An 18,607-nucleotide genomic window follows, 5' to 3' on the forward strand; every position below is an offset into this window, starting at 1 on the left:
TCAGGTTCTGGAGCAGCCTCCCAAGGGGAGCAGTGGGGGCAAAAAAACTAACTGGCTTCTAGACTGAGCTTGATACGTTTATGGAGGGGAGGGGATGATGTGACTGCCTGCAATGGCACGTAGCCAGTCTGCACCTGCTAGCAGCAAATATCTCCAACGGCCGGTGACAGGACATTAGAAGAGGAGGGTTCTGCGTTACTACAGAGAATTCTTTCCCAGGTGTCCGGCTGGTGGGTCGTACCCACATGTTTAGGGTCTAACTGATCACCATATTTGGAGGTGGGAAGGAATTTTCTCATTGTAGTCTGGGTAAATTGGTCACTCGGCTGCTAGATGACAAAGGAAATTCTGTCAATTCTTCTGTCAGATTGGCAGAGACCCTGGGGGGGGGGTTCGGCTTCCCCTGCAGCATGGGTCACAGGTCACTTGCTGTTTGAACTCAGGTGAATGGGGGATTCTCTGTAACCTGAAGTCTTTAAACCATGATTTGAGGACTTCAGGAACTCAGACAGAGGTGAGGGGTCTATTACAGGATGGGGTGGGCGAGGTTCTGTGGCCTGCGATGTGCAGGAGGTCAGACCAGATGACCATGATGGTCCCTTGTGGCTTAAAGCCTGTGCGTCTATGAACCTTGGCCACGCGGCAGGAGCTGTCAGCGACTGTCTGCCCAGCCCATAGAGCACCAGGGGATGGGGAAGCATCTGGGTAATGCCCTTTGGCTGGCACTTTGGGGCCTCTGTTGGGCTGTTGTATTAATGAGAGTTGGGGGGCCTTGTGCACTGGGAGGGGCTGTGGCTCTCACACTTGGGTTGGGGGTTTTCTGGGCCCGGGGGGGTTTCAGGGACAGTCAGGTGGAGTTTGAATGGGGAATGGGTGGCATCTGGTGCACTGGGGAGGAGAGGGGAGACTCTTGGGCAATAGGGTCCTGATCTCAAGCAGCGTTTGTCAGGGGGAAAATGTCCACAAGGGGGTTCTAAGGATGCAGCCAAGGAACCCACCACCCAGATACAGAAAAACAAGGGGGGAAAGTGAGGGGAAAGCAATGCCTGGCTGCCTCATGTCTCCGGTACAACCCTGCTGCCCTCCCAACTCAGCCAGGGGGTTCATAGATTCCAAGGCCAGCAGGGATCATTGTGACCATCTATTCTGACCCCCCATGTAACACAAGCCAGAGAAGGTGACCACAATAATTCCTAGAGCAGAGCTTTTAGAAAAACAACCAGTCTGGATTTAACACCCGTCAGTGATGGAGAATACACCATGACCTTAGTAAATTATTCCAAGGGGTAATGATTCTCATTGTTCAACAGTTATGCCTTATTTCCAATCAAAATTTGTCTACCTTTAACCTCCAGCCATTGGATGGCGTTCAGCTTCTCTGCTAGACTGACGAGCCCATTATTGCGTATTTGTTTGCTATATAGATAATTACAGACTATTATCAAGTTAAATGAAAATAGGTTGAGCTCCTAGAGCTCTATCACTCTATGGCAGGTTTTCTAACCCTTTAATCTTTCTTGTGGCTCTTCTCTGAACCCTCCCCAATTGACCAACATCCTTCTTCATTGTGAACACCAGGACTGGATGCAGGATTCCTGCAGCAGTTGCAGCAGTGCCAAATATAGTTGTAAAATAATCTCTCTGGTCCTGCTTCAAGTTTTGCTGTTAATACGTCTGTGACACTAGGCCTTGTCTACACTACAGAAAAAGGCAGGTTTTGGTGGCCAAATAGTGGAGATGTACACACTGCTGTGCCACATTTGTTGACAAAACTCTCCAGCTATGGTGACATAATAAAACCACCTTGATGAGAGACATGGGGCTTTTTAAGCAAAAGTTTTCTCAACAAAATGTCAGTGTAGACACCGCATGAAACTTAAGGAGTTCAGGCAAACCTACCAAAGAATCAGCGAGGCAAATGGCCACTCCGGGTGAAAGCCCCAGAGATGCCTCTTCTATGATGAGCTGCATGCCATTCTACGGGGTGCCTCTACCCCAGCCCTGTGCATGGACTCCATCAATGGATTCTCACACAACAGGGATATGGATTTGGGGGACAAGGAAGCTGAGGAGGAGGAGGAGGTTGAAGATAGCACACAGCAAGCAAGCGGAGAAACCATTTTCCCTGACAGCCAGGAACTGTTTTTCACCCTGGATCTAGTACCTTCCCAACCCACCGAAGGCAGACTCCCGGACCTAGAAGGCAGAGAAGGGACCTCTGGTGAGTACGTTTGTAAATATAAAGCATGGTTCAAAAGCGAGCTTGTTTAATGATTAATTTGCCCTGAAGACTTGGGATACATTCATGGCCAGTACAGCTACTGAAACAGTCTGTTAACGTGTATGGGGATGGAGCGGAAATCCTCCAGGGACATCTCAATGAAGCTCTCCTGCATGTACTCCAAAAACCTTTGCAAAAAGTTTCTGGGGAGGGCAGCCTTATTCCGTCCTCCATGGTAGGACACTTTACCACGCCAGGCCAGTAACACATAATCTGGAATCATTGCATAACAAAGCATGGCAGCATATGGTCCCGGTGTTTGCTGGCATTCAAGCAACATCTGTTCTTTATCTCTCTGTGTTATCCTCAGGAGAGTGATATCATTCCTGGTCACCTGGTTGAAATAGGGGAATTTAATTAAGGGGACATTCAGAGGTGGCCGTTCCTGCTGCACTGTTTGCCTGTGGCTGAACAGAAATCATCCCCGCGCTTAGCCATGCAGTGTGGGGAGGGGTGAAGCAATCATCCCAGAGAATTGGGGGGAGAGGTTAGTTGGGTTTGTGCTGCACGTTAACCTGAAAACCGCAGCCCCCCCTTTTAAATGGCCAACCCAACGGGTGCTTGGTATGTAAAATGAGGGTGCTGCTGTTTGAAACCATTCCCACGTTATGAAGGTTGAAGAAGCCAAAAGACTGTGGCTTACCATGCCTGCCTGCAAGCCGAATTCTGTTGCCCGCCGGCCCTGCATGTATGATCTCTCACACCAAACTGGCAGGCCCTCAATATAAGAGGCAAAATGCAACCTTGAAAAGAAAGCACATTTGCTATGTAATGTTAACAGCTTGGTTCACTGTCAAAGAGTCTACCCATTGTTCTCTAAAATGTGTCTTTTTAAAGACTACTCTCCCTTTTCATTCCTCCTGCAGCTGCAAATGTTTCAACGCTCCCCGTATCATCTCCGTCCCAAAGGCTAGCGAAGATTAGAAGGTGAAAAAAATGCACTCGGGATGAAATGTTCTCTGAACTCATGAAGTCCTCCCTCACTGAAAGAGCCCAGCAGAATGCCTGAAGGCAGACACTGTCAGAGTGCAGGAAAGCACAAAATGAATGCGAGGACAGGAGGGACGCGCAAAAGGATAGATGGCTGGAGCAAAAGGATAGGTGGCAGCAGCGTGATGAGAAGATGCAGGGTGCAATGCTGAGGCTACTTGAAAATCAAACTGATATTCTCCAGTGTATGGTTGAGGTTCAGGAAAGGCAGCAGGAGCACACAGCAAGCAGGAATTATGATGGGAATATTGGTTTCGCTGAGGTCTAACCAAGTCAGTAAACTGCGCCAGCGTGCTTTTAAATGTCCAAATGCACATTCTACCACCATTCTGCACTTGCCCAGCCTATAGTTGAACAGCTCCTGACTACAGTTCAGGGTGTCTGTATATGGCTTCATGAGCCATGGCATTAAAGGGTAGGCTGGGTCCCTGTGACGTTATGAGTGTAATATAATATTTCATTGGAAGATGACAGGGCCCGAAAGAGTTAATCAACTCACAGACTGACCTGGCCCATGGGTGAACCTTAAGGACTGGTTAGGAAGATATGTAAATGAACAGAGCTTTAAAATGCAAGTCTGCATTGTTAGAGGTAGAAGGGTAGATGTTTGCTCAGGTCTTGTGATGTCAGCAAACAAGTCTTGTCTATTGCTATAGTTTTAATTCAAAGATCAAAAAAATGAATATTAACATTTATGATGATACTTGAGTGAAATAGTATTATTGTCTATGTGTCTCTTTGAAGGTTGTGGTAACCTGTATCTGAACTGTTTAATGGATAAATTACTCTGTGCTAATTGCCAGGATGTTTGGGAGAAGGAGTTAAGCCTATTGTTTTCTCAGGCCGAAAGGCTGCTGGAAACGTATAAGAAGCCTGGGACACGATCCTACTTCATCTCAGATCTGCTTTGGGTTTCAAGAGGGGGAAACCTTAAGCCACAAGGATTGAGATCCCCAGTCATTGACTGGAGTCACCCTGAATATGGAAATTGGACTATAACCTATGGACTATTTCTAAAAGGACTTTTGGCAACTACAAGCTCATCTCTGCTACGTATCTGAACCTCAAGAATTGAATTCAGGTCTGTCTGTATATTGATCTTTTAACCAACTCTCTCTCTTTTCTTTTTAAATAAATTTTAGCTTAGTTAATAAGACTTGGCTCTAAGCGTGTACTTTGGGTAAGATCTAAGTTATAATTGGACCTGGGTACGTGGCTGATCCTTTGGGATTGGAAGAACCTTTTCTTTTATATGATGAAGTAAGATTTTCAGGAATCATCATCATCTCTGACATGTGTGTCTGGACAGAGGCCTGGGGCTGGGTACTTTAAGGGAACTGCGCGGTTTGGACTTCTAAGTGACCAGTGAGGTGCTATAGAAGCTGTCTTCTGCTGGTTGGTAAATCTAAGTATTGGAATAACCACCAGCGTTTGGGGTTTCTCTGCCCCGTTTGGTTTGCAGTTCACCCTGATTGAGTGACCTCAGCTGGTTCCCACGGGCAGCACCGTCACAGTCCCCGAGGATAAGTATTGGCATTTCAACACCCCCATTAGTTATTTTCTGGTCTGGAAAGTGAGTCCCTTGCTGCAGCCATTCAGACAGACCAGAGTTCCTAAAGTTGCGAGCGTCATGTGCCTTTCCCAGCAATCCCACGTTGATGGTGAAACGTCCCTTGTGATCCACCAGTGCTTGCAGCACCATTGAAAAATACCCCTTGCGGTTTATGTACTGGCTGCCTCGGTGCTCCAGTCCCAAGATAGGGATATGCGTCCCGTCTATTGCCTCACCACAGTTAGGGAATCCCATTGCAGCAAAGCCATCCACTATGACCTGCACATTTCGCAGAGTCACTACCCTTGATAGCAGCAGCTCAGTGATTGCGTTGGCTACTTGCATCACAGCAACCCCCACAGTAGATTTGCCCACTCCAAATTGATTCTCGACTGATCGCTAGCTGTCTGGCATTGCAACCTTCCAGAGGGCTATTGCCACTAGCTTGTGAACTTTGAGAGCTGCTCTCATCTTGGTATTCTTGCGCTTCAGGGCAGGGGAAAGCAAGTCACAAAGTTCCATGAAAGTGCCCTTACGCATGCGGAAGTTTTGCAGCCGCTGGGAATCATCCCAGACCTGCAACACTGTGTGGTCCCACCAGTCAATGTTTTTTGCCAGGCCCAGAATAGGCGTTCCACGGCACGAACCTGCCCCATTACCACCATGATGTCTAAATTGCCAGGGCCCGTGCTTTGAGAGAAGTCTGTGTCCATGTCCTCATCACTCTTGTCACCAGGGCCATCCTTAGCCATAGGCAGAACAGGCAGCCGCCTAGGGCACCACTAGGTCTGGGGGCACCGCTCTGCCGGGAGCCCGGACAGATGGGAAGCAGTGGAGCACGGAAGAGCAGGCTGCTGGGTCCTAGAGAGAGTCAAATGCAGCACAGTCTGAGGGAGGGGATTGGCTGCTGGGAAGTCTCTGGGAAGGGGAGGGAGGAGGAGTGGGGAAGGAACTCACCTGTGAGTGTGACTTTTTCCCCTGGCAGGAGGTGAGGCAGGCTCCGCGGCTCTGGCAGTATCCTTTGTTGTCCCCCATAATGTCCATTCTTCTCCCCCCCTGCCCCGTGGAGCACCCACCCTGTCTCTCTCCCAGGGCTGGGTTGGGTGAGGTGCTGGGGGCAGGGGGAGGCTGGCTGGCTGCCTGCTGAGGAATGAAGGTGAAAGTAACTCACTTCCTCGGTAGGCAGCCAGGATTGGAATGGTCGCACAGGGCTGGGCTGGGAATAGCCAGATAGCATGTGTGAAAAATCAGGACACGGGTTGGGGTAGGGTGAGCAGATGTTCCACTTTTATAGGGACCGTCCTAATTTTTGGGTCTTTTTCTTATATAGGCTCCTATTCCCCACCACCACCACCTGTCCTGATTTTTCACACTTGCTCTCTGGTCACCCTAGATGGGGGTAATTGGTGCCTATATAAGACAAAGCTCCAAATATTGGGACTGGCCCTATAAAATCAGGACATCTGGATCTGGTCACCCTAGCTGGGGAACACCTCTCTCCTCCGGACTGGCAGTGATCCATCTCATCCAGAGGGAGCTGCACAGGGCAGGATGAGCTCCAGTGGTTCCATGGGTGCCCCGTCCCTGAGATCAGATGCTGTGCTAACTTCACCGTGGTCCATTGGGCTGGCACTGGTGCCCATTGGCGTGTGATCGGACCTGAGAGTTTGCTGCTGCTGTTGCCACTCTGCACCCCAAGAGGTGGATTTTGGGGTCCTGCAGTTTTCCACCTATCTCCTCCTCTACTGCAGCTGTTTGACCAGCAGGCTGGGGGGTGAACTAAGCATGAAAGCAGTGCTGTGTTGCCATTTATATTGTCATTTAACACCCTAACAGGGGCACCAGTTTAATAAGCCTGCCTAGGGCACCATAAATCCTAAGGACGGCCCTGCTTGTCACCATGCTGCCGTCACCTCCTCACCTGCTTTTGAGGTTTCTGGTGTTGCCATAGGCGGCAGGTTTGTATAATTTTTGGTGGGGCCCAAAATGGTGGTGCCCCCCCGCTCCTGCCCTGTAAGCCGATATAAAATGAAGCTACAACGCGTCAGCGCCACAAGATTACAAGGGTCAATTAAAAGTGGAAAGTCAGAAGCAGCACTTACAACAAAATATAATACTGTATATTGAAGTAGGCACCTGTTGTGATGAAGTGGGAATGTTCTTAATATTTTCTCTGAATACTGTGTGGGTGCCTCAGTTTCCCCTGCAAGATGCCAACTGAAGGTGTTGGGGACAAAGAGATCAGGTGGCCTCCTTGTCCGGAAGAGACACAGAGGCCAGAGGAGGGAGTGTCAGTTTGGAGCTGGCTGGGGAAATGGGGAGAGACTCAGAATTTGGTTCTGGGCTCCCCACCCCGCAAGATGGACCTGACAGAGGGGTTCTGTTTTCTGTACCAACAAGCTCTGTTTAAACTGTGTTCCCGTCATCTAATAAACCTTCTGTTTTACTGTCTGGCTGAGAGTCACATCTGACTGTGGAATTGGGGTGCAGGGACCTCTGGCTGCCCCAGGACCCCGCCTGGGCGGACTCACTGCGGAAAGTGCATGATGTGGAAGGGCATGCTGAATGCTCTGAGGTCAGACCCAGTAAGGTGTAAGCTTCTTGCCCTGGAGACAGTCTGCTCAGAGAGGAGGCTCCCCCAGAGTCCTGACTGGCTTTGAAGGAGTGGTTCCAGAGCATCCCAGCATCCCCTTCCACCCCATGCACTTCCCAGAAGTCCGCAAAGGCACTAACACTCCCTCCTCTGGCCTTTGTCAAGAAGGCTAACAGCATTTGGGGCTGTATAAGTAGGGGCATTGCCAGCAGATCGAGGGACATGATCATTCTCCTCTATTCAACATTGTTGAGGCCTCATCTAGAGTACTACGTGCAGTTTTGGGCGCCACATTGCAAGAAGGATGTGGAAAAATTGGAAAATCCAGTGAAGGGCAACAAAAATGATTAGGGGGCTGGAGCACATGACTTCTGAGGAGAGGCTGAGGGAACTGGGATGGTTTAGTCTGCAGAAGAGAAGAATGAGGGAGGATTTGATAGCTGCTTTCAACTACCTGATAGGGGGTTACAAAGAGGATGGATCTAGACTGTTCTCAGTGGTAGCAGAGGACAGAACAAGGAGTAATGGTCTCAAGTTGCAGTGGGGGAGGTTTAGGTTGGATATTAAGAAAAACTTTTTCACTAGGAGGGTGGTGAAACACTGGAATGGGTTACCTAGAGAGGTGGTGGAATCTCCTTCCTTAGAGGTTTTTAAGGCCCGGCTTGACAAAGCCGTGGCTGGGATGATTTAGTTGGGAATTGGTCCTGCTTTGAGCATGAGGTTGGACTAGATGACCTCCTGAGGCCCCTTCCAACCCTGATATTCTATGATACTCTAAACTGACCACCAAATTTAAGTTGCGTGTTTTTCCCGTCAGGTGAGGACTCTGGGGCAGGGCTGGGGATAAGGAACTTGGGGTGCAGACAGGCTGCCCCAGGGCTAGGGCCAAAGAGGACTCCCTCCACCCTCCCTGGCAGCAGCAAGCTCCAGGAGGGACCCTTCCTCTCCCCCGCAGTTCACTGCACATGCTCCTAGGTCCCTCTCAGGTCCAGAAAGCCCACTCGCCTCCCCTATGGTGGGTACCGAGGGGGGAGGTTGCCATCACGTGTGGCCTCCCCTGCTGCCACTGGGGATGGGGCTGCCCCTTGCCCAGCATGGTGCAGGAGTGGGGACTGCAGGGTGGTAGCTGGGGAGGGGCACAGTATCACAAAATTCACCTAAGCCCCAGCTGCACAGGTCTAGGAAGCTCCCCTCCCCAGTGGTGTAGCCAGGTTCTAACGTCAGGGGGAGCAAACATGTAAAAAAAGATGCCAGCCAACATATCCAATTACTAATCAGGTAGTTCTATAACAGGCTGCCCTGGACCCCATCACCCCCTGAAGCACAAGGTAGGGGTAGGCACCACCATGTTGTGCAACAAACACTTGACAAAATTACTGGACTTAGTGCTGGACAATGCGGGCAGGTGGGTATTATGTCATTCAATCATTCAACCCATAAAATTGCACACATTTTGCCTCAGTGAAATTAAATATCCAGAGAATTACTGGGCCTGTGATGATGACCAGGGCTTGCTCACCTGTGGCTCCCGCTCCCTGTGCTGTGGAGGCACAGCCAGGCAGGTCTGCATCTGTAAGCAGGCACCCTGCCTCAGGTGCAGCTCCCGTGGGCCCTGATAGCCAATAGACTGGGAGCCTCCCGGCCAATGGAATGGGCTGGGCTGGGCTGGGGGGCGGAAGGCAAAGGGGGAGATTGTAGGGAGCTTTGGAGGAGGGGAGGCAGTGGGGGAGGGGAGTGGGCTGGCACAAAGGGGAGGGCTCTCTGGAGAGGAGTGACAGGGGCACAGGGGTCATTGGGAGTCTCTCGAGGGGGCAGAGGGTTGTGTGGGTCTCTGTGGGGCAGGGGGCTGTGATGGGCAGAGCCAGCTGCAACCAGGGTCTGCTCTACGGGGGGTGTTGCTATAGTCCCCTCAGGAAGCTCCCCCCATCCTGTGTATTTTATACCAGCCCCGGGGTGCCCATTGCTGCTCCTTTCCCCGCCCACAGCTCCATCTGTCTGTCCCCACAACCTCCCAGCTGTGTCCGTCTGTCTGTCCTCACTACCCCCCTGGCTGTGTCCTGGTGTGTGTCTGTCCCACAACCCCCTGGCTGTGTCCTTGTGTCTGTCTGTCCTACAACCCCCCGGCTGTGTCTGTCTGGCTGCCCCCACCACCCCCGGCTGTGTGTGTCTGTCCCACAACCCCCCAGCTGTGTCTGTTTGTCCCCACCAAGGCCCCCCCCCAGCTACGTCTTTGTGTCTGTCTGTCCCCACCACCCCCGGCTGTGTGTGTCTGTGCCACAACCCCCCTGGCTGTGTCCTTATGTCTGTCTGTCCCACAACCCCCCAGCTGTGTACGTGTCTGGCTGCCCCCACCACCCCCGGCTGTGTCTGTCTGTCCCATCCCCGCTGTGTGTGTCTGTCCTACAACCCCGGCTGTGTCTGGCTGGCTGCCCCCACAACCCCCAGCTGTGTCTGTTTGTCCCCACCAACCCCCCCTCCCCGGCTGTGTCTCTGGCTCAGGCTGCCCCCACAGCTCACCGGCTGAGTCTGTCTGACAGGCACAGACCCTGCTGCTGCTCTGCTCAGGGCTCAGACGCTGCCGGTGGCTCGCTCCCCCTCCCTGCTGTGGAGGCGTGGCCAGGCAGCTCCGGCACCGCCCCCGGCAGCTCCCATTGGCTGGGGTTCCCGGCCAATGGGCTGTGAGCCCTGTCGCTGCTGGAGCCTCTGCCGGGAGCTGCTGCTGCAGTGAGAGCGCCCGGCATGGCAGCGCGGGGACCCCTGAAAGCACAGGGCCTGGGGCCCAAACATTGCTGGAGCTGGGCCCACCCATAGAACTCGCCGCCCATGGGTGCTGCATATACTGCAGGATAATGCGCGTGGTGTTTACAGTTCTCAGACCTGCCATGGTGATCGGAGCGGTCTCCATGCTTACTGTGGTATGGCGTCTGTGCAGGAAAAAAGGCACTAAACGACTGTCTGCCGTTGCTGTCATGGAGAGAGGGGTGACTGATGACATGGCTTACATGGTTGGCTTACAGGGAATTAAAATCAACAAAGGGGCGGGTTTGCATCAAGGAGAAACACACACAACTGTCACACCGAAGTCTGGCCAGTCATGAAACTGGTTTTCAAAGCCTCTGTGATGTGCAGCACGCCTTGCTGTGCTCTTCTAATCGCAAACAGCGCCAGAGAGTTTTTAAACATCCAAAGGCACATTCTACCATGTGATGCAGTAGGGACTGTCTGTGTGGGGGATGGGAGAGCCGGGGATGACTTTAGGTGAAGGACAGGACCTGATCCTGTAACCTGAGCCAGGAAGGGGGGGGCGGGGGTCGACACCTTTGCCCAGGAAACTGGACAAAAGAAGGGAGCCTGCTGGAGGGAGTGAGTTCAGTTTCAGTTTTGGGCTGGGTGGTGGAATTCAGGGAATCCCAAGCTGGGAACTAAGCTTCCTGAACCCCCAGAAGGACTTGATTGAGGGGTCCTGGCTGTGCCTACAAGCTCTGCTGTAGACTGCGTTCCTGTTGTCCAATAAACCTTCTGTTTTACTGGCTGGCTGAGAGTCCCTGTGAGTCCCAGGAAGAGGGGTGCAGAGCCGGACTCCCCCACACTCTGTGACATACCACCATTCTGCACTTGCTCAGCCTATAGTTGAACTGCTCCTTGCTACTGTCCAGGCTTCACGAGCCCTGGGAGCAAGGGGCAGGCTGGGGTGGGTGCGACCATGCGGTGCTGCCGGCTGGGAGAGCAGCCTGAGGCAGAAGCCTCCAGCTCGCCTGATGTTCCAGGCAGGACTGAATCTTCATTAAACTTAAAGAAGGGAATGACCTGGAATCACTCCCATTTATGTCCAGGCACTTCTGGCTGACCTCACCGAGGTCTGTCAGGATCACCCATGTCTGCCCAGGAGACAATGATGACAGTTAGCAGTCCTACTGCACCATCTGCTGCCATGGAGGTAAGGAGCTGCTGCTATGTAGCACTGCGGTACCACAACTGCCAGCAGCACCCAGGAGACGTACGGTGACAGTGAGCTGAGCAGGCTCCATGCTTGCTGTGGTATGTCGTCTGCACAGGTAACCCAGGAAAAGAGGTGAGAAATGATTGTTTGCCGTTGCTTTCATGGAGGAAAAGGGGGGGCCTGACGACATGTACCCAAAACCACCCGTGACAATGTTTTTGACCCATGAGGCATTGGGAGCTTAAATCAAAATTCCAATGGGCTGCGGAGAATGCGGGAACTGTGCGATAGCTACTCACAGTGCAACACTGAGAAAGTCAACGTTAGCCTCGGTACTGTGGACGCACTCCGCTGACTTAATGCACTTAGGGGGGCACACACAATTGACTGCATAAAAGCGATTTCTAAAAAATCGAATTCTATAAAATCAACCTAATTTCATATGTAGACATACCCTTACTCTCAGGGGTGAGATGTCTGCTACAATGACCCCCGCCTGTGGGAAAGGGTGGGTGTGACGATGCGGTTCTAGCAGGACCCAACTGAGAGTGCCAATTCAGGACAAATCGCTTAAAACGGGGCAGTCACAGCCCTAGGCTGGGGTTTTTCCACCTCTAAGGCAAACCAAACCAGTCAGACAAAGAGGACTTTGGTCTCACCCCACTGGCTAACCACAAGTCACACAAGCAATTCCCTTAGACACTCCAGTTTCCCAGTATCACCACCAGTGCCACTCGTCCTGGGGATGAATGGTTCTTCTTCGAGTGATTGCTCCTATGCATTCCAGTTAGGTGTGCGCGCCGCGCGTGCACGGCTCTTTGGAAGATTTTTACCCTAGCAACTCTGGCGGGCCAGCTGGGCGCCCCCTGGAGTGGCACCGCTATAGCGCAGGATATATACCCCAGCCGGCCCGTCCGCTCCTCAGTTCCTTCTTACCGCCCGTGACGGCCGTTGGAACAGTGGAGCGCAGCTTAGCTGACCTCCACTTCCCTAGCTACTCGTAGTTTTCTCTCGTTCTGTTTATAGTTGTAGTTAACTCTGTTTGTTGGTAGAATAGTTTAGTTTAGTGTATTTATTTTACAGGGCTTCAGGGTTTATCCCCTTCCCCTCACCCGGTGCCGGGTCCGATGCCCGGTCCACAGGTTTTTCTAATGCTCGGCCGGCCACAAGCCGCTGCCGATAAGAGATCCTCTCCTAAGTGCCTCGAGGGATCTCACCTCACAGATAAGTGCCACATTTGTGAGGCCTTTGATCTGAGAACAAAGGGGAGCGGGGCTTTCGTCTTAAACAGCTCCTGAGGGAGGCAGCTCTTGCTCCTCCGCTCTCGGCGCCGAGCGCTAGTTAGTCTTCAAGGCGCGCTCCCTCGGCACCGGATCGCCGGTACCGCCAAGGCCTCCTGGCACGACCGTCGCTGGCTCCGACGTAACCTCGGCATGGATCCCTCTCCTGGAGGATGAAGATACACAATGTCCTTGCTGCGTCAGAGCCGCCGCCTCTGCAGCCGAGCGCTCTGCTCAGTCGGATCGTCCGGCACCGATGTCTGCCGCGGCACCGACAGCATCCGCACCATTAACTCCGGCCAGGCAAGAGCCGTCGAGTCCGGTGCTGGAAAGCTCCCCGGTACGGACCGTGGTCGAGCTCGCCCGGAAGCTGCGTCCGAGCCGCCTGCTCCACAGCCAAGCGCGATGCTCAGTCGGATCGCCCGGTACCGATGTCTGCCGTGGCACCAACAATACCCGCACCAATAACTCCGGCCAGGCAAGAGCCGTCAAGTCCAGTGCTGGAAAGCTCCCCAGTACGGACCGTGGTCAAGCTCGCTAGGAACCTGCATCTGAGCCACCTGCTCCACAGCCGAGCGCTATGTTCAGTGGGATCGCCCGGCACCGAGGTCTGCCGTGGCACCGACAAGAACCGCACCATTAACTGCGGCCAGGCAAGAGCCGTCGAGTCCGGTGCCGGAAAGCTCCCCGGTACGGACCGTGGTCGAGCTCGCTTTGAAGCTGCGTCCCAGCCGCCTGCTCCGCAGCCGAGTGCTATGCTCAGTCGGATCGCCCGGTACCGATGTCTGCCGCGGCACCAACGATGCCCGCACCATTAACTCCGGCCAGGCAAAAGCCGCCGAGTCCGGCGCTGGAACACTCCCCGGTACGGACCATGGTCGGGCTCGCTATGAAGCTGCGTCCATGGTGCGAGCTATGGTCGAGCTCACTATTTCCTCCACGCCGGAGACAGTGTCCACGGCGAGGGAGCTGATTGCAATGACAGTGTCTGCGATGCCACAACCCCCGGCACCGCCGGTGCGGGTTACATAGTCGATGGGCAAGCCTGCCTTGATCAGACCACCTTCCGTCAGCACCGCAGAGCGGCACCGTTCATGATCGCGGTCCCGCAGATTGGTCCCGTCACCAATCTAGGTCCCGACGCCGCTCACGGTCTCGGCACCGTTCTCCATGTTGGTACCAGTAGTACTCGCGGCACCAGTCAGCATCCCGTTCGCTGGTCCGGGACACTCAGCACCGATCCAGGTCCCGGCACCGCCCCAGGCACTGGGACGCCCATAGCCACTCCTGATCATCGAGCCTCGCACCCTCAGTCGACCGCCCGGCACACTGCTCTGGGGGCAGGTCCCGTTCTCGGTACTGGTATGTCTACCGGTACTGATCCCCGGTGCCGCATCGAGCGACGTCAGTTACAGACGGAGACTCTACCAAGGGCTTTTCAGCTCCTCCAGGGCCATCCAGCCACGCATCAGTGTCGTCCCGTGCGGACACTTCATATGCGTAGTTCTCTGTTTTCCGATGTGCCCTCCAGAGTCTTCCAGGAGACCTATCAGTGGTCATTCCAGACGCCTTGGGTGTACTACCACGCCAGAGACGTACCGGTGATCCCATCTCACTCCGTTCCCTCGGAGCTCTGGGTGCCAGAGGCGACAATTAGTCGTCCCCATCCGACCGGTACAGAGCAACCCCCGGTTCGGCACCGGGCTCCCAGATCCCACCGGATCAGGAGGTCGTCCAGGAGCTCGGGCCCACACAGGACCCGCTTGTCCCTGGCCTTTCTTCTTCCTCCTCCCCAGATGAGGCGGGGGCAGGAACATACCCCTCCGGCCCTCCTCTAATCGAAACGCAACCAGCCCCTAAATCCAAAGAGGCTGGGCGTGTGGTCTTACTGGGCCGTAAGATGTACCTGGAGGGGGCCCTGCAACTTCATGTAGTGAACTAGCAAGCCCTGCTTAGCCGCTACTGTGGGTGGCGGTGGGCAAATTTACAGAGTCGGTTCTTCGGAACTCCCGTCAAGAGTTCGACGCCCTCCTGCAGCAAAGGACGGAGCTGGAGAGAGCTTCCCTCCAGGCCTCGTTGGACGGAGCTGACTCCACTGCCACGACTCTGGCCTCGGGTGTTGCCACGCGACGCGTTTCATGGCTCCAGTTATCGAGCCTTCCCTCGCAGCTGCGGCACGCTATACAGGGCTTGCCCTTCAACGGCACAAGCCTGTCCTCTGAAAACACTGGCCTTAGGCTGCAAAGCCTAAAGGGCAGCAGGGTCACTTTGCTCTCTCTCTCTTGGCATGCAAACGCCGGTGATTCAGCGCCGACGTTGCCGTCCCCAACCTCCGCTCTTACCCTGCGCCTTGACAAAGTCAGGACTTGGCCAGCGGGCGTGGCTTACACGGTCATGGCCATCAATCCAGACGCCAAAGGAGCCGAAATTAGGGTCCTTCTGACCACCAATGGGGCAAAAGCCTACCCATCCTCGTCCCTCCTAAGGACCCCTCTCACGAGCGATTCCTCTGGCAAGAGGTGCGGACGCTCCTCTTCATCGGAGCTATACAGGAGGTACCTAAGGGCGAAACCTAATCCCCTAGGCGAAGGGAGGTCTCAGACCTATCCTAGACCTGCGGGAACTCAACAAGTCATGATGCAGATGAGTTCCGCATGGTACCCAGGGCGACTGTCATCCCATCCTGGGATCCCGGGGACTGGTACGCCGCCCTCGATATGAAGGGCGCGTGTTTTCACGTCGCCATTTCTCTTCCACACAGAAGGTACCCTCGGTTTGGGGCCTTCCATCGTTAGTCCCAGTATACGGCCCTCCCGGTTGGCCTCTATACAGCCCAGGGGTATTCAAAGTACATGGCAGTAGTCGCCGCCTTTCATCGCCACCGTCGAATACACGTTCTCCGTATCTAGATGAGTGGCTCATTCGAAGGACCACCGGGCCCAAGTTACCAGTCATGTGGGCATCGACACGGACCTATTCCTGTGTCTAGGCCAGATGATCAATAGTAAAATCCATGCTGATTCCCACACAGGGAAGGGAATTCATTGGGGCCGTCCTGGACTCCAGACTCGCCAGAACCTACTTACCTCAGCCTTGGTTTCAGGCGAGGGTAACAATTGTACAAGGTCTACGGACCTTCCCGCCAACTTGGGCTCGCACTTGCCTAGGTTTCCTGAGTCACATGGCTGTCTGCACGTTTGCACCCAAACATGCCAGGCTTCGCCTCTGTTCACTTCTATCGTGGCTCACCTGGGTGTGCCACCCGGGCAGCGATAGCATACTCGTGGTCATCTCGTTCCCCCCGAGCATCCTACGCTCCCTCGACCGTGAGTCAGCACCCTCCCTGGTGTATCCAGGGAGGCTGTTTCATTCACCCCTCGCGGTCCCTCATGACAGACAGCCCATCTCTCTGCGGGGTGCACACCTGGCGTAGTTCGCGCACTCGGCCTTCAGTCAGCGCAAGAGCTGGCCTTACACATCAATGTCCGAGAGCTGAGAGCAGTCTGCCTTGTGTATCAGGCGATTCAACTGGCGGATCGTCTCAGCAGATCCTTCCTGTCTCACAAGTGGTCGTTTCCTCGGGGCTTTATCTATCCCGTTTTCCAGAAGTGGGTCTTTCCCCGCATAGCCCTCCTCGCTCTCGCGAGAACGGAAAGAGAGAGAAATTCTCCTCGTTCCAAGGCCTCTCCCCAGGCTCGGTCTTGGAGGATTTTCCTGAAGCCGTGGATCAGCCATCTGCCGTACGCTTTTCCAATGTTCCCGCTGGTTCACAGGGTCCTACTAAAACTCTACAGGGACAGAGCACCCCTGATCGTGATCGCTCCAGCGTAACCCGGACAGCACTGGTACACCATGTTGCTACACCTGTCGGTAGCAACCCTCTTGGCCCAGACCCCATGACACGGAATCACGGCAGCCTTCACCGCCCGGTCTTGTAATCCCTGCACCTCACAGCAGGGCTCCTGCGTGGCTAAACCGATCCGAGTTATGTTGTTCTGCCTCGGTTCTACAGGATTCTCCGGGGTGGTAGAAAATCTTCCACTCGGTTAAAGTATTTGGCCAAGTGGAAGCGTTTCTCCTGCTGCTCCGAAACATGCAATGTTTCTCCCACCGAGGTCCCACTCCATTCCACCTGGTTCCTCAGGGCTTGGAGCGTTTATACACACACCCCCAGTGGGGCCCCGCCATAAACCTGCCTCTTCAATCTGGTTCTAACCAGTTTTATGACTGCCCTATTCAAGCCAATGTCAACATGCTCCTTGATATACCTGTCCTGCAAGACAGTTTTCCTGTAGCCTTTCCTGCGGCCAGACGAGTCTCCGAGCTTCAGACTCTCACAATAGACGCAAGGTATACTGTGTTCCTCAAGGACAAGGGCAGTTATTACCAGGTCCGACCTGCCTCCCTAAGGAGGTGTCGGCCTTTTATATCTACCAGGATATCTTCCTTCCGGTCTTCTTTCCGAAGCCACTCTCTTTGCAAGGAGAGCAACAATTGCCCTCCTTTGACATCCGTAGGGTGTCCGCAATCTATATCTAGCGGACAGAGCCCTCTCATAACGCCCCCAAAACCTTCATTGTACCGGCATACCGGACGAAGGGCATACCTGTCTCCTCCTAGAGGATTTCATCTTCAATGATGTTGTGCATCCGCACCTCCTGTGTTTTGGCCCATGTTCCATAGAGCCACCTTACTGCACATTCCACCAGGGCTCAGGTTTCTCTGCTGCCTTCCTGGCTCACATACCCTTTCAGGGGATGTGTCGTGCTACTACCTGGTCCTCTATCCAGACCATTGCCTCTTTGGTCCAAGAGTCCAGAGCTGATGCAGCCTTTGGCTTAGCAGTTTGCATTCTGCGACATCTACCTCCGACCCCACCGCCTACGTAAGGCTTGGGAATCACCTAACTGGAATGCATAGGAGCAATCACTCGAAGAAGAAAAGACGGTTACTCACCGTAGTAACTGTTGTTCTTCGAGATGTGTTGCTCCTATCCATTCCAGACCCGCCCTCCTTCCCCACTGTCGGAGTAGCCGGCAAGAAGGAACTGAGGAGCGGACGGGCCGGCTGGGGTATATATCCTGCGCTATAGCGGCGCCACTCCAGGGGGCGCCCAGCCGGCCCGCCGGAGTTGCTAGGGTAAAAATCTTCTGAAGAGCCGTGCACGCGCGGCGCGCACACCTAACTGGAATGGATAGGAGCAACACATCTCGAAGAACAACAGTTACTACGTTGAGTAACCGTCTTTTATGAAAACCAACACCCCAGTAAAAGAAAAAAGGTTCTCTCAATCCCAAAGAATCAAGGCCCAGACCCAGGTCAATATACAAATCAGATCTTACCCACAAATCACGCTGTTGCCAATCCTTTAGAATCTAAAATCTAAAGGTTTATTCATAAAAGGAAAAAGATAGAGATGAGAGCTAGAACTGGTTAAATGGAATCAATTCCATACAGTAATGGCAGCGTTCTTAGTTCAGGCTTGTAGCAGTGATGGAGTAAACTGCAGGTTCAAATCAAGTCTCTGGAGTACATCCCCCGCTGGGATGGGTCATTCAGTCCTTTGTGCAGAGCTTCAGCTTGTAGCAAAGTCCCTCCAGACGTAAGAAGCAGGACTGAAGACCAGATGGAGATGAGGCATCAGCCTTATATAGTCTTTTCCAGGTGTAAGAACCTCTTTGTTCTTACTGTGGAAAATTACAGCAAAATGGAGTCTGGAGTCACATGGGCAAGTCCCTGCATACTTTGCTGAGTTACAAGGCGTATCTGCCTTCTCTCCATGGGTCAATTGTGTAGCTGATGGTCCTTAATCAGCCATCAAGCAGGCTAGGCAGAGCTAACACCAACTTGTCTGGGATGTCACCCAGAAGCATAGCATAAGTTTGAAGTACAGACAGAACAGAGCCAATATTCATAACTTCAACTACAAAATGATACATGCACACAGACAGCATATTTATAACCAGCAACC

This window comes from Mauremys reevesii, linkage group 1 (genome assembly GCF_016161935.1).
Source record: "Mauremys reevesii isolate NIE-2019 linkage group 1, ASM1616193v1, whole genome shotgun sequence".
NCBI lineage: Eukaryota > Metazoa > Chordata > Testudines > Geoemydidae > Mauremys > Mauremys reevesii.